Source organism: Somniosus microcephalus, chromosome 5, assembly GCF_052327205.1.
Source record: "Somniosus microcephalus isolate GS21.2 chromosome 5, FLI_Smic_1.0, whole genome shotgun sequence".
Taxonomy (NCBI): Eukaryota; Metazoa; Chordata; class Chondrichthyes; order Squaliformes; family Somniosidae; genus Somniosus; species Somniosus microcephalus.
In genome coordinates this window covers 281,431,588-281,444,580 of record NC_140991.1, presented here as the reverse complement: position 1 = coordinate 281,444,580, position 12,993 = coordinate 281,431,588, and the positions used below count along the sequence as shown (strand labels likewise).

Sequence of the window (12,993 nt, the reverse complement as noted above, 5' to 3'; positions counted from 1 at the left end):
ATATTCTCCCAAAGATGCTCACTCAGGCTGGGATATAATGCCGTGGACAGGAATCACCTTCTGATAACTTCCTGTGTGAGCCTAAATCAGGGGTGTCCAAACCTTTTTGCATTGGTGACCCACTTCATTGCATACCATGAACCCAATGTTATAGTTTGGGAATGGTGTTTCCCTACTTGGCACATGGCCACTAATTTTGCATGCACGAACACTCATGTATATTCAGGATGATGCTGGAATATTCAAAATTTACTCCAATTTTGGAGCTTTTGCATCCCCAGGGAAAACAACAACACAGGATGCGGTATCAGGGGTGGAGTATAAGAGGTTGCGGTATGTTTTTGTAATATACAGAGGTAGTAATAATGGGAAGGGCACCCTTTTAGTCCTGGGGTTCTTGAGATTTCCTCACCCTACTTTTTTGAGGCAACATTTCTAGCAGGTCTTGGTACAAATAATAGCAGCTCTGAACTCTCAGCTGTTGAGTGACTTCACTTGTTCAGAACAAGAAGTGACTAAAATAATTATTTATTTCATACTAAAACCACAAAGAATTGACATTTCACAATTGAGTTTAAAAAGCAGAAGAATTGTTGCACTCCAACAAACTTAGGCTGTGTGCGCGGAACTCCCTCGGGAGAGGTGGATTGTCAACTGACATGTTAATCATTCAATTAGAATGACATTGGCATGGGTTTTGCACTTTCACTTTGGGTCAGTGCATTTTCCAGGCTTCCTGGAACTTGCCAGTGAAAGCAAGGCGAGAACACAACGGCAATTGAGGGGGCTGAAACCATGACAGGGAAACATGCCAATAAGTACTCAGAGCTCACAGCTGCTTTCTTACCTGCTTGTGGTAAAGCATTTGTTCACAGTACTTGTCCTAAGAGGTTACTTTACACACCTTGGATGTGTCATCTACACTTTGGAGGTTTTGTGGTCTGATCTGCACTTTGGAGCTCTGATCTATCAGATCAACATGGGTGCCTTAGATTGGACCTCAGATGAGAAACAAGATGACTAGCAGCAGCACCAGCAGCAGCACCACCAGCAGCAGCAGCTGGAGCAGCAACAGCAGCAAAAGCAGCACCAACAACAGCCTGCTGCTCACAGACCTGCAGCTCTACAGAACAGAGGGAATCAGCAGAGAGGGGCAGCTCGCAGGAGGCCATACCCGGCACACAGGTTCAACAGGCAGAGGATGAGCTTCCTCGACATGTCGGAACACCAGTGTCTCAGGAGGCTCAGGGTGTCGCGTCAGGTGGTGGCACAGGACCTGCTGCTAACTGGACCTGGGGGCCACGCTTTACCATTGGCTGTCAAAGTCATCATCGCCCTCAAATTTTTGTCTCTAGATCCTTCCAAGGCTCTGCCGGAGACATTTGCAGGATCTCGCAGTCGACGGCCCACAAATGCATAAGACAGGTGACTGATGGATTGTTTGCCAGGACCGCCAATTATGTCAACTTCGCCTATGATGACGCCAGTCAGAATGAGCAGGCGTTCAGGTTTGCAGCTCTGGCTGGCTTCCCACAGGTGCAGGGTGTCATAGACTACCCACATGTGGCAATTAAGGCACCCCCAGATCACTCAGGTGTATTCGTCAACCACAAGGGCTTCCACTCCATAAATGCGCAGCTGGTGTGCAATACAAAAAGATCTTTATGCAGGTTTGGTTTGCACAAGATTCCCGGGCAGCTTTTGTCCTGCGGCAGTCCACTCTCCCAGATTTCGTCGAACATTGAAGCAGAGTTACCAGCTGGTTGCTCGGAGACAAGGGATACCCACTTAAAACGTGGCTGATCACAGCACTCAGAAACCCGAGGAATGAGGCCCAGGAGCAATACAATGAACACCATATGATCAACAGATGCGTGATCGAACAAGCCATCGGTATGCTGAAGATGCCTGGACAGATCTGTAGGTGCCCTTCAGTATGCACCAGCTAGGGTCTCCAGAATGGTCGTGGTGTGCTGCTCTCTGCACAACATTGCGCAGCAGCAAGGTTTGGACCTGCAAGAGGAACAAGGCGCAGAGCACAGAGCCTCTTCGGGCAATTCCGAAGAGGCTCTGTGCTCTGCGCCTTGTTCCTCTTGGGCAGCACGGTGGCATAGTGGTTAGCACTGTTGCCTCACAGCGCCAGGGACCCGGGTTCGAATCCGGCCTCGGGTGACTGTCTGTGTGGAGTTTGCACATTCTCCCCGTGTTTGCGTGGGTTTCCTCCGGGTGCTCCGGTTTCCTCCCACAGTCCAAAGATGTGCGGGTTAGGTTGATTGGCTATGATAAAATTGACCCTTAGTGCTAGGGGGATTAAATACGTGGGGTTACAGGGATAGGGTGGGATATGTGTTGGTGTAGGGATTACGGGGATCGGGTGGGATATGTGTCGGTGCAGGCTCGATGGGCCGAAATGGCCTCTATCTGCAGTGTGGGGTTCCTGTGAAAAAAAATTCCGAGGAGGAGGAGGAAGACGAGGGGGGGGGGAGGAGCAGCAAGATGAGGAGGCGGAAGGTGATGCAGGCAATGCACCACCAGCGGTGCACATTGCTGCCCAGGATGCCCTCATTATTACGAGGTTTGCTTAGGTTCCACCATTGCACCCATCTAACAACCACCCACAAATGAAAAGGCCACATTCCAGCCAACAACCAAGAAAGGGCAAGATGGGAAAGTGGTGCAAAAGAACAATATTTATGTGGTTCAAATAGAAAACAGAAACTTAACAATCTGACAATGTGTGACACACCCATGTGCATACCCTTGTGCAACTACAGATCTTTACTCTTACTTTTCCTAGCACTTCTACGTGGTGTAACCTCTGTGGCTTCAGCAGAGGTAGAGGCATGCTGCTCAGATCACTGCCATGACAGCTGAGATGCTCTTGGTCGATGCCCTCTGGGTTTTGGAGCCCATGAGTGCCCCGTCAAAGACTGCTCCATGTGCACCTGTGTAGGGGCAGACTCAGCCATTGGGACATGAGGCAGCATGTGGGGTACTGACTGAGAGGGCAACGGGTGAGAAGTGGAAGCTCTTTGAGCCGAGTCCCCACTTCCATGTCCCCTTGCACCATCATCCCTCTCATGGCCCAGCCACGCTTCCTTGCTAGCAATGTGCTGGAGAACATCTTGCTGCAGATCAGTGGGGCAACAAAAGGCCAAGGCTAGGGTATTATTCTTTCTATTTAAGGTGTGTGATTGCCACATTTGATGCTCCATGCAGTTGGCCACACTTCCACGGAAGATAACATCATCGCAAATGCCTGCGATATTATGTCGCTCATGCTTGAGACAGACTCCTCTGATCTCTCTGCAATCATGTACAGTGCACTTGGAATACCTGCCAGTACATGGCACATTCTCTGCTGCTGCTCTAGAAGTATCTTGTTCATCGACTGCCCCTGGGGCACAGCATCTGCATCCAGCTGAGCAGAGCTTGGAGAATCCTGCACCCTCCGACGCAGACTCTCCACTGCTGTCCCTGATTCCACCATCTGCTCTTGCTCACTAGTGAGGGGAACTTGGAGGTGGTGGTGTTCCCATATGTCTGCTGCCCTTGTCCTTCTAGGTGGAAGAGGTCGCAGGTTTGGGAGGTGCTGCTGAAGAAGTCTTGGCGAGTTGCTGCAGTGCATCTTGTAGATGGTACACACTGCAGCCACGGTACGCCGGTGGTGGAGGGAGTGGATGTTTAAGGTGGTAGATGGGGTCCCAATCAAGCGGGCTGCTTTGTCTTGGATGGTGTCAAGCTTCTTGAGTGTTGTTGGAGCTGCACTCATCCAGGCAAGTGGAGAGTATTCCATCATGCTCCTTATATGTGCCTTGTAGATGGTAGAAAGGCTTTGGTGAATCAGGAGGTGAGACACTCACCGCAGAATACCTAGCCTCTGACCTGCTCTTGTTACCACAGTATTTATGTGGCTGGTCCAGTTAAGTTTCTGGTCAATGGTGACCCCCAGGATGTTGATGGTGTGGGATTCGGCGATGGTAATGCCATTGAATGTCAAGGGGAGGTGGTTAGACTCTCGCTTGTTGGAGATAGTTATTGCCTGGCACTTCTGTGATGTGAATGTTACCTGCCACTTATCAGCCCAAGCCTGAACGTCATCCAGGTCTTGCTGCATGCGGGCATGGACTGCTTCATTATCTGAGGAGTTATGAATGGCACTGAACACTGTGCAGTCATCAGCAAACATACCCATTTCTGACCTTATGTTGGAGGGAAGGTCATTTGTGAAACAGCTGAAGATGGTTGGGCCTAGGACACTGCCCTGAGGATCTTCAATCACCACAACCATCTCCCTTTGTGCTAGGTATGACTCCAGCAAGTGGAGAGTTCCCCCCCACTCCTCGCCCGATTCCTATTGACTTCAGTTTTACTAGGGCTCCTTCATGCCACACTCGGTTAAATGCTGCCTTGATGTCAAGGTCAGTCACTCTCACTTCTCTGGAATTCAGCTCCTTTGTCCATGTTTGGACCCAGGCTGTAATGAGGTCGAGAGCTGAGTGGTCTTGGCAGAACCCAAACTGAGCATCAGTGAGCAGGTTATTGATGAGTAAGTGCCGCTTGATAGCACTGTCGATGACACCTTCCATCATCTTTGCTGATGATTGAGAGTAGACTGATGGGGCGATAATTGGCCGGATTGGATTTGTCCTGCTTTTTGTAGACAAGACAGACCTGGGCAGTTTTCCACATTGTCGGATAGATGCCAGTGTTGTAGCTGTACTGGAACAGTTTGGCTAGAGGTGCAGCTAGTTCTGGAGCACAAGTCTTCAGCACGATAGCCGGGATGTTGTCGGGGCCCATAGCCTTTGCAAAATCCAGTGCGCTCAGCCGTTTCTTGATATCACGTGGAGTGAATCGAATTGGCTGAAGACTGGCTTCTGTGATGGTGGGGACCTCAGGAGGAGGCTGATATGGATCATCCACTTGGCACTTCTGGCTGAAGAGGTTTGCAAATGCTTCAGCCTTGTCTTTTGCACTCACGTGCTGGGCGCCACCATCATTGAGGATGGGGATATTCATGGAGCCTCCTCCTCCCGTTAGTTGTTTAATGGCCCACCACCATTCACGACTGGATGTGGCGGGACTGCAGAGCTTTGATCTGATCTGTTGATTGTGGGATCACTTAGCACTGCCTATAGTATGCTGCTTCTGCTTTTTAGCATGCATGTAGTCCTGTGTTGCAGCTTTCCCAGGTTGGCACCTCATTTTTAGGTATGCTTGGTGCTGCTCCTGGCATGCTCTTCTACACTCCTTAATGACCAAGAGTTGGTTCCCTGGATTGATGGTAATGTTAGATTGAGTGATATGCCGGGCCATGAGGTTACAGATTGTGGTGGAATACAATTCTGCTGCTGCTGATGGCCCACAATGCCTCATGGATGCCCATTTTTGAGCTGCTAGATCTATTCTGAATCTATCCCATTTAGCACGGTGGTAGTGCCATACAACACGATGAAGGGTGTCCTCAGTGTGAGGACGTGACTTCATCTCCACAATGGCTGTGCGGTGGTCACTGCTACCAATACTGTCATTGAGAGATGCATCTGCGACAGGTAGATTGGTAGTAGGTTTTTCCCCTCATGTTGGTTCTCTCACCACCCAGACTGGCAGCTATGTCGTTCAGGACTTGGCCAGTAATGGTGCTACTGAGCCACTCTTGGTGATGTACATTGACGTCCCCCACCCAGAGTACATTCTGTGCCCTTGCTACCCCTCAGTGCGAGGTTATCCACTTTGGTGGCAAAAACAGGAAGACAGATTATTATCTGAACAGCAATAGATTGGGGAAAGGGGAAGTGCAACGAGACCTGGGTGTTCTTGTGCACCAGTCACTGAAGGTAAGCATGCAGGTGCAGCAGGCGGTTAAGAAGGCAAATGGTATGTTGGCCTTCATAGCGAGAGGATTCGAGTACAGGAGCAAGGATGTCTTGCTGCAGTTGTACAGGGCCTTGGTGAGACCACACCTTGAGTATTGTGAGCAGTTATGGTCACCTTTTCTGAGGAAGGATGTTCTTGCCATGGAGAGAGTGCAGCTAAGATTCACCAGACTGATACCTGAGATGGCAGGAATGACGTATGAGGAGAGATTGGGTCAATTAGGCTTATATTCGCTAGAGTTTAGAAGAATGAGAGGGGATCTCATTGAAACTTATCAAATTCTAACAGGACTAGACAGGCTAGTTGCAGGAAGGATGAAGGCGGGGAAGTCCACAACCAGGGGTCACAGTCTAAGGATAAGGGGTAAGCCATTTACGACTGAGATGAGGAGGAATTTCTTCACCCAGAGAGTGGTGAACCTGTGGAATTGTCTACCACAGAAGGCAGTTGAGGCCAATTCATTAAGTATATTCAAGAAGGAGTTAGATATATTTCTTAAGGCTAAAGGGACCAAGGGAGAAAGCAGGGACAGGGTACTGAATTTGGATGATCAGCCATGATCTCATTAAATGGCAGAACAGGCTTCGAGGGGCCTACTCCTGCTCCTATCTTCTATGTTTCCATAGTGGTGTTCAACATGGAGGAGTACTGATTCATCAGCTGAGTGAGGGCAGTAGCTGGTAATCAGCAGGAGGTTTCCTTGCCCATGCTTGACCTGAGACTTCATGGGGTCCATAGTCCAGAGTTTGTTTAGGATTCCCAGGGCCACTCCTTCCCTGCACTGCCACTTGGGATGGTGATAGAGGAGTTTGGGACATTGGCTGAAAGGTATGGTTCTGTGAGTATGACTATGTTAGGCTGCTGCTTGAATAGTCTGTGGGACAGTGTAGAAATTAAGGGGATGGGGGGTACACTGGGGTTATTGTCTCTGGCCAGTCAGAAGTATCTGAGCTGCTCCAGAGCCCCGTACAGTTTCGAATCACTCCCCTTTTCTGGTTCTGACCGCCGGACTTATTCAGTAGCGATGTAGAAAAATGAGACTCGTGGTTGGGTGCAAAGAAGACCAGTATTTATTGAGATAAAAGAAATAAATTGAAAATAATCAACACAGCACACCTATGCTTAATACAGCACTTTTAGTTAATACAGTACACCTTTGCTCACTACAGCACACCTTTTGCTTAGTACAGCAGACTTTTACTTAATACAGCACACTTTTACTCAATACAGCACTCTTTTGCTTACTACAGCACACCTTTGCTTAGTACAGCACTCTTTTGCTTAATACAGCAGACTTTTACTTAATGCAGCACACAGTTACTTAATGCAGCACACCCTTGCTTCCTGCAGCACACCTTTGCTTAGTACAGCACTCTATTGCTTAATACAGCAGACTTTTGCTTAATGCAGCACACTTTAACTTAATAGGGGAGGAGAAAACGGACACATCGAGGGTAAATTGACTAAAATTACAATTTAACAAAAATTCCCCTTAATTCCCACCCCTAATACCTATCTAGGTTGCCTTGTAATGGGCCAGAAAAATCTATGCTCGCCAGTGAATGCCTGCTCCGTGCCCTTGTGGTCTTAGATTCTTCACCGCCCCGAAGTAGAGATACCCCAGTATTTAAAAGTAACTGCTGGTATTCCACTTCTTTGGGTGGGCTCCTGAGTTGTTCTTCTTGCAGGTAGAGCACAGAGGCGAGGCAGCAGAGAGAGAGAGATGGCTTCCTGAGAGGCTATTTTTATACCCCATTCAGAGCCATAATCTTCGCGCCCAAATCCGGATGTATCTGGGCTATACAAAAGGGGTCGAACTGTCCCCATTGACTGCAATGGGTTTGAATGTATTACCCCATTCATTTGACTGGTATTCACTCAGTTTAAATGTCTTACTGAATTTCAGTCAACAGCACTCAAATGGTTTGTAAACAAACCCATTATCCTGTGGTCAGTCCAACCGCAATTGATTGACAGCTTTAAGTACATAAGCCTTTGTGTCAACATTGTAGAGAGTTCTGTAAACAAACATCCATTGTCCTGTGGGTGAAATTTCCTAAACTGCAGTTGATTGACAGTTTTAAGTACTTCATGCATTCACACAGGCTGGTGATTTCAAGTCCTTTTGTGAGCCTGTGGTTGAAGAGATACAGGCAGACTGTCTTTTGTCTTCTGCCACGAGGTCTGACAGCCATTTTGATACCCTAGGTTTTAAGGTATATTCCGCCCAGGTTTTCATTAATCAAAAAAAATAATCTTCGGGGCTGTGGAAATTTTCAAAATTCTTGCAACACCTTACAGACAGCTCTCCCAATTTTGGCACAAGTCCCCAGATGTTGGTGAGGAGGACTTTGCAGGGTTGACTGGGAATGCCGTTGGTCAGTGCTGAGGTCGATGCCATCCAGTTTCAATTTTGTTTCATAGGGCTTTGATACAACTGAGTGGCTTGTTTGGCCATTTCAGAGGGCAATTAAGAATCAACCACACTGCTGTGGGTCTGGAGTTACATATAGGCCAGAGCAGGTAAAGGAACCAGATGGCTTTTTATGACTATCCAATAGTTTCATGGTTACCATTACTTATACTAGCTTTTTAGTGCAGATTTATTTAATTAACTGAATTTAAATTCCCCAGCTCTGTTGGGGTTTGAATTCATGTCTCTGGATCATTAGTCCAGGTCTAAACCTGGATTGCTAGCCCAGTGTCATTACCACTATGCTACCAATCCAGTGACTGAGTGCTGTATGTCATGTGGCTGGCTGATATTTAATTCAGTCACCAGGTAGCTGGCAGGCCCCTATCTCCCCACCTCCAACAGCCTTGCATGCCGAGACTCCACTGATCTCCAGCTCCTCCTCCTCTGCAGCTGTTGATTGGTAGATGGCTGGAGGACCACTTCTAGTTCTCTGCCTCTCCCTTGGTGTTCTGTGCTCTCTTGCCCTGCAAGGAGGGAAAGAAGAGGCCTATGAGTGAGAGTAATGGGATGTGTTCACCCGATGGATGGAGAGGATTTGTTGGGGGTGACTATAAGGGATAAGCATGACATTGTATAAGGATGAGTGTGAGTGTCAGTGGTGAATGGATAGATGGGGGTGTGAGGAAGTCCACAGACAGAGAGGGTGGGTGCACCTGCAAGGTAAGTTGGTGTGAGGAGTGATGTGCTGGAGTAGGCTTGAGAAGGCCAAGTGAGGGGGTAAGTGTGATGCGCACATCAAGATGTAAGGCAATGTGCCTTTGCTCTCACCTTTCCTGCCTGCATTGGATCCAGGAGCATGGCACCACACTCCTGCTGCTGACCTCCTGGGCACCCATGCCTTCTTTGTCTCAGCTGCAGACTTCCTCCTCCTGTCACTAGGGAAAAGTATCTCCCTCTGAGCCCTTACAATCCCCAACAGCACATTCAGGGAGGCATTGCTGAAGTGGGGCACAGCCTTTGCCCGTCTCGACTCCATAGCAAGAGGTCTGTGACTCTCCATGGCAACTCCAAACTCCTTCAACTTGCATATTTGGTGTGTCCCTTTAAATACTAGAGTTGAAATTGCGTCATGCGGGTCGTCATCATGCCTGCTAATGCTACTTGGATGGGAAACCCGGAAGTAAAATTATAATGAGTTGGCTGAGTTAAAAAGCCACTTATAGATGTGCTGCACTTACTTCCAGGTTTCCCACGCGCTATCGGGCCTTCCCCCCAACCCGCCCCCAGCGTGTCTGCGCATCAAAATCCAGTACCATATGTCATCACATTCTGTGTGTATGCTGTTGATACAGCTGCTATCTTATCTCTTCATTTCAAATGGACCTATCTACACAGGAGTCCATTCAGCAATTGACATTCCTTTCTTACTGTCCCCCTGCTGTGCAAAAAGCCTGTCTAGTACATCTGTGTGTCATTCTGAAGTGTGTTTCAACCTACAACCCTACTCTAGCTCAATCCTGAGGAAGGATGTTCTTGCCATGGAGGGAGTGCAGTGAAGATTCACCAGGCTGACACCTGGGATGGCAGGAATGACGTATGAGGAGAGATTGGGTCGATTGGGCTTATACTCGCTGGAGTTTAGAAGAATGAGAGGGGATCTTATTGAAACTTATAAAATTCTGACAGGAATGGACAGACTAGATGCAGGAAGGATGTTCCAGATAGTCAGGGAGTCCAGAACCAGGGGTCACAGCATAAGGACAAGGGGTATGCCATTTAGGACAGAAATGAGGAGGAATTTCTTCACCCAGAGAGTGGTGAACCTGTGGAATTCTCTACTACAGAAGGCAGTAGAGGCCAATTCATTAAATATATTCAAGAAGGAGTTGAATATATTTCTTAAGGCTAAAGGGATCAAGGGATATGGGAAGAAAGCAGGGACAGGGTACTGAATTTGGATGATCAGCCATGATCTCATTGAATGGCAGAGCAGGCTCGAGGGGCCGAATGGCCTACTCCTGCTCCTATCTTCTATGTTTCTATATTATATAATTCTATATAATGCCAACTACCTTCTTCTATTTGCCATGCAAGGATTTGAAAACAAGGATGAGTATTTTAAAATCGAGGCGTTGCTTAACCGGAAGCCAATGTAGGTTGGTGAGCACAGGGGTGATGGGCGAATGGGACTTGATGCGAGTTAGGATAGAGGCAGCAGAGTTTTGGATGAGCTTAAGTTTACGGAGGGTGGAAGGTGGGAGGTCGGCCAGCAGTGCTTTGGAATTGTCAAGTCTAGAGGTAACAAAGGAATGGATGAGCCTTTCAGCAGCAGATGAGCTGAGGCCGGGGTGGAGTCAGGCGATGTTATGGAGGTGGAAATAGGCGGTCTTAGTGATGGTGCGGATATGTGGTTGGAAGCTCATCCCGGGGTCAAATGCAACCTCCAATTCTGGCCTCTTGCGCATCCCCAATTTTAATCGCTCCACCATTGGCAGCAGTGGTTTCAGCTGCCCAGGCCCTAAGCTCTGGAATTCCCTGCCTAAACCTCTCCGTCTCTCTACCTCTCTTTCCTCCTTTAAGACGCTCCTTAAATCCTACCTCTTCTGCCCTAATATCTCCTTATGTGGCTCGGTGTCAAATTTTGTTTGATAACGCTCCTGTGAAGCGCCTTGGGATGTTTTATTACATTAAAGATGCTATATAAATGCAAGTTGTTGTTGCTGTTGTTAATAATCTATACATGTCTATCCTTACACTGACCACCACCCAGCTGAGATCAGTTAAGTCAACACAGACATTACATCGAAACTTGGCCCCCCCTGGTCTGTACAATTGAGCAGCACACAATGCAGTTTAAAACTGAGTTAATCAGGGAAGCTATCTAAAAGTAACTTTATTCCTACAATCAGTACAAAATTCCCAGACCACAGCCAATACATGACAGACCAAACCATTAGTGTGTTCAAACAGCCAAAATTGGTTCATCCATGCCTTTTAAAAACTTGGGTAAAAGGTTTAAAACTGTTGCATATGTGGTTAAAAAGATCCTTACCTTTGCAGTTGCAGTTGATGCACTGAATTGGCCAAGAAATGATTTCAAATGTTCTGCATTCAGATCAATTCTGGCATCTGTTTGAGTTGTTAGCAGCTTATCTAAAATTGCTGGGTTGTATTCTTCAAAATCGGTTTCAAAGATAGAATAGCCAGTGTTGCTTTGTACATGAAAGCCCATGTAGTGTATGTACCTTTAAGAGAGAACTACTTTTACAGCTCCTGTATACTGTAGTACCGGCAGTGACCACACCTGTATATAAGCCTTGAGCATGCCTCTGTACCCCAGTCTTGAGATTACCCTACTCCAGTAAATACCTGTTGATTGTTAAGTTACAGCATCCGTGTGGTTATTGAAAAACATCATACTCTCAGAATCACGGATCTAACAGTGGCGACGAGTGTCGATTCGAATCTACCTGCAACTCTGCATTTCCCTTCGAGGATTCGCTCCGGGAGGGTGGTGGAAGAAAGTCAAGGCCAGAAAGATGAGCGTCGACCACGAGCAACCGCCCAGTCGTCCGGCAGAGAGTGAACATCGCAGGGGAGGCTGTGGAGAGCCGGGCTTGGTTCCCCAGCCACGACGATCAGCAATAGACTGACGACAGGTACAGCGCAGACCCTTCCCGGACAGCGGCGGCTGGAGCCGACCGACGGCGGAGAGAAAGCCGAGCAGCGTTGACAGGGTAAGACAGAGGGTGAAGCACACAGGGCGTAGCCGGGGGTTGAAAACTGAGCGGCGTCGAGGAAAAACAAAACGGAGAGAGAGAGGGTAAAGCAACAGCCGGGTTCAGGACCGAGCGGCGGAAACGGGAAAGGCGCATAAAAAAAAGAACGCGCAGAGCACAGCCGGGGCTCAGGGGCTGAACAGTGTCCGCGGGGAGAAGAAGGGAGAGCGCGGGAGATGCCATTGAGCCGCGGAGAAGAAGGAAGAGCGCGGGAGATGCCATTTTTAGAAGCCGCAGCGGCGAAGAAGGGCGAGCGCGGGAAGGAAGGAAAGCGCGGGAGACGCCATTTTGTGCCAGCGGAGAAGAAGGGGAAGCGTGGGAGATGCCATTTTTGACAGTTAAATCACACCCAGGGATGCAGAAGAGTGGCAGTATCTCTACGTTCGACAATGAATTCAAAGATTGGGCGACATATGTGGAACGTATTGAGGTGTACTGCAGGGCGAATGAAGTGCCAGATGCTAGGAAAGCACTGGTTTTGTTAAATTCCATGGGTGCAAAAACTTATGGGTTACTGCGAAACCTAATAACCCCAGAGAAGCCTGTGAACAAGAATTTCGAAAGCATAGTAGAAATCCTACAGGACCACTTAAACCCCACACCGCTGCTGATAGCAGAACGATTTAAGTTCCATAAAAGGAACCAACACAAAGACGAAAGCAATGCTGAGTACCTAATGGAACTACACAAGCTATCGAAACACTGCCAGTTTGGAGCGGGACTAGCAGATACGTTAAGGGACAAGTTTGTGTGTGGGCTGCAAAGTGAAGGAACCCAGAAACGACTTCTATCAGAAAAGGATCTTACGCTGGACAAGGCTTTCAGTATGGCAGTATCACACGAAGCAGCCGCAAGGGGCGCTGCAGAGATACAACGGAGACTGCAAGAATATGGCACCAATGAAATGTCCTATGGAAC

The 12,993-nt window shown here is 48.1% G+C and overlaps 1 pseudogene; it reads right to left on the bottom strand.

Moving 5' to 3' along the window:
• LOC147117765 (collagen alpha-6(VI) chain-like) overlaps positions 1 to 12,993 on the bottom strand; it is a 281,465-nt pseudogene that overhangs the window by 235,100 nt on the left and 33,372 nt on the right.